The sequence below is a fragment of the Piliocolobus tephrosceles genome, chromosome 10 (assembly GCF_002776525.5).
Source record: "Piliocolobus tephrosceles isolate RC106 chromosome 10, ASM277652v3, whole genome shotgun sequence".
Taxonomy (NCBI): domain Eukaryota; kingdom Metazoa; phylum Chordata; class Mammalia; order Primates; family Cercopithecidae; genus Piliocolobus; species Piliocolobus tephrosceles.
The window spans coordinates 11,070,955-11,073,762 of NC_045443.1; the positions used below are offsets into that span (position 1 = coordinate 11,070,955).

At 60.3% G+C, this 2,808-nt stretch overlaps 1 pseudogene; it reads right to left on the reverse strand.

Moving 5' to 3' along the window:
• Positions 1–288: 288 nt before the first annotated feature.
• On the reverse strand, positions 289–2,198 carry LOC113225093 (annotated as a pseudogene).
• Between the last annotated feature and the right edge of the window lie 610 nt (positions 2,199–2,808).

The window sequence follows — 2,808 nt, forward strand, 5'->3', positions numbered from 1 at the left end:
CACCGCGCCCAGCCCTACTTCACTCCTAACGCCCACCATACATGCTTCCAAATGTTTGCTGAATAACAAGGTGAAGGAGTGAATGGGACTGCGTGACTTTGGGCAGCAGGCAATCCTATTCCTTGGACCTCAGTTTCCCTTTTTGTAAAGCAAGCCTGTATCTCGCTCTCTGCCCTAGAAGCCTGAGTTCTGGGCTTGAGATGAGCGTGTCCTGTAGAGCAGACTCCAAGTGGACGTTGAGCTGGGTCTTCTAGGAGGGCAGAATCCCGCCAGCTCTTGGGTCCCGTTCTCCCGCTGCACCCTGCACGCCCAGTCTCAGCGTCGCCCCGCCCAACTTCCGTTTGTTCCCCAGGCCCCGCCCTCTCCGCGAAGCTCGCTCCCCATTGGCCGGGGAACGGGCCCTGGGCGGCCGGCTCCGCCGGGGGCGGGGCGGCGGGCGGGGCCGTGTGCGCCTGCGCGGTGTGTGTCCCCGCCTCAGCCCCGCGCCAGCTGCATCTCAGTGATCCCAGCCGGATCCTGAGCCGGGAACACGGGCTGAAGCGGCGGCGGCGGCCCCGCCCCGGGCTTCATTGTCGAGGCTGCCGCGGCTCTGTCGGCTGCTCTGCTGCGCTCCAGTCGGTCCAGGCGCCGCGGCCAGGAGCGAGCGGTGCGAGGCGGCGGCCTGAGGTGAGACGGCGCGATCGGCTACCGGGTCTTCTGACCCGGCGGGGGTCTCTGCCCCGGGCGTGACGGCTCCGAGCTGGGCTCCGCAGGGTCCGGGGTCGGGATCCGTTGTCCGTGCGCCTGGGCTTTTCTCGGCCTCGGGTGCCAACGGGGGCTTCGCGCCTGCTGCGACTCTGCATGGGCCCGCGCGGGGGTCCCGGTTGCCCTGCGGGTCGGGGCCGGTCCCCACTGTTCCCCGGCTCCCCGCGTCTGCGGCGGAGGGGACTGCATGGACCCGGGCGCTGGCTTCTGCCCGGTCCACCCGCGGCGTGGCTGGTCCCCGTGTGCGGCAGAGGGGGTCCTGGGAGGACCCACTCATGGGGCGGGGTCCCGGTCACCGCGAGTAGGAGACTCCGCCTCCCTCCCCGCCCTCCCTCGCTGCGAAACTGCTCTGCCAGACTCACCGAGGGGACTGCGCGGACCCTCGGACGAGGGGGTCCGTGACTCTGGGTGGGGACGGTTTCCCGGCCCGCATGACGGCTTCCTGAGTGTTTTGTCACCTGTAGGTCGCTGCGTGGACCCGCGCGGGTGGGTCCTGGCCGCCCTGCTAGTGGGGCTGTGCGCCGCCCCGTGGCTCGTCTGGGTCGATCCCGCCTGGGACGCGGGTGTAGTGGGGGTCTGTGCGCGAGGGGCGCGGTTGGTGGGGGCGCACTGCCCCCGCCCGGTGATTTATCCTCTCACTTGCCGGGCGGGAGGAAGCGAGAGGCGCGGCCCGGAGCTGTCGCGCAGCGGCGGCACCGACCTCTGCCCTGTCCAGCGGGTCCCGGGGGGCGACGGGCTGTCACCGCGCGTCCCACCGCCAAGCTTCCTGCTCTGGCCCCGGGCTGGACTCTGATTGGAGGAAGCAGGGCCCTTCTGCCCGGCGCTTCTTGATTTCTTCCGTTAGTAATGGGAAGAAAAAAAAAATCTGGAAAGCCAGATTAAACTTTGTAGCTGTCAGCGCCTAGAGAGTGGAAGAAACTCCCAAAAATTTGGCGGGCCGGAAAATGCGTTTCAAGCAGGAGCATCCACACCCACGGAATGAGGCCAAGGCAGTTCCAGTTAGAGGTCAGATTTATGAGGGGAGAGCGAGGGTGAGGTCCGTGGGTGGGGAGACTCCGACCTCAGCTTGATGGGAAGACCTGATGCTGCCCCTCAGACGCTGTATTTCTCAGCCACTAAAGAAAGTGGAATCAGTCCTTAGTGAATGCTTTCATCAAAGCTTTGAAAAACCTGTAATGTCCCAGGAAGCAAAATCGAACTGGACAGTTTTTCCCTTTTAAGGGTGTTAAACCTCCTGGAGACAAAGAGCAGAAGGTTCAAGGAGTCCAAATACTCAACCTGAAGTTCTTTCTGAACAAGAGATGGTGTATAAGTAACAGGCATACAAGACAAAACTGAACTAATCACCACAGCTGTGGCTCCTAGCCCTGTAGCGTGTCATGCAGGCCCTTTTGCCTTCTCTGCTCTCTGCTGTCCCAGACCCCAACACTACCGCGCACCTCCAGTCGACCCATTGCTATGAACTCTGTTAGGTGGCTCCCTTCTCTCTGAAGTTTTGCTTGTTCTCCTGAAGTCCTGGCTCTTAAAGAGCTTATGATCTGCAGGGACAGATTGACTTTGGGCAGTACATAGTTAACTGTAGTACAGCTTGAAAAATGCTCTGATAGATAGAGGTGAGCAGGCAGTTTGTACATCCGGATAAATGCCAGGTCTTTTCTCAATACCATGAATCCAAGTATTCATGCTATTTTAAATCTGCAATTCTATGACTCTGCAGAGGGCTTTTGGATTAATTTTTTTTTTCTATTACTTCCTAGTGTTTGTTGCATAGTTCAGAGTACTTGATTAAAACTTACCAGGTCTGCCGGGCCGGTGGCTCACGCCTGTAATCCCAGGATTTTGGGAGGTCTAGGCAGGCGGATCACTTGAGATCAGGAGCTCCAGACCAACCTGGCCAACATGGTGAAACCCTGTCTCTACTAAAAATACAAAAATTAGTCGGGCGTGGTGGTGGGCGCCTGTAATCACAGCTACTCAGGAGGCTGAGGCAGGAGAATAGCTTGAACCCAGGCGGCGGAGGTTGCAGTGAGTTGAAATGGCTCCACTGCACTCCAACCTGGGCCA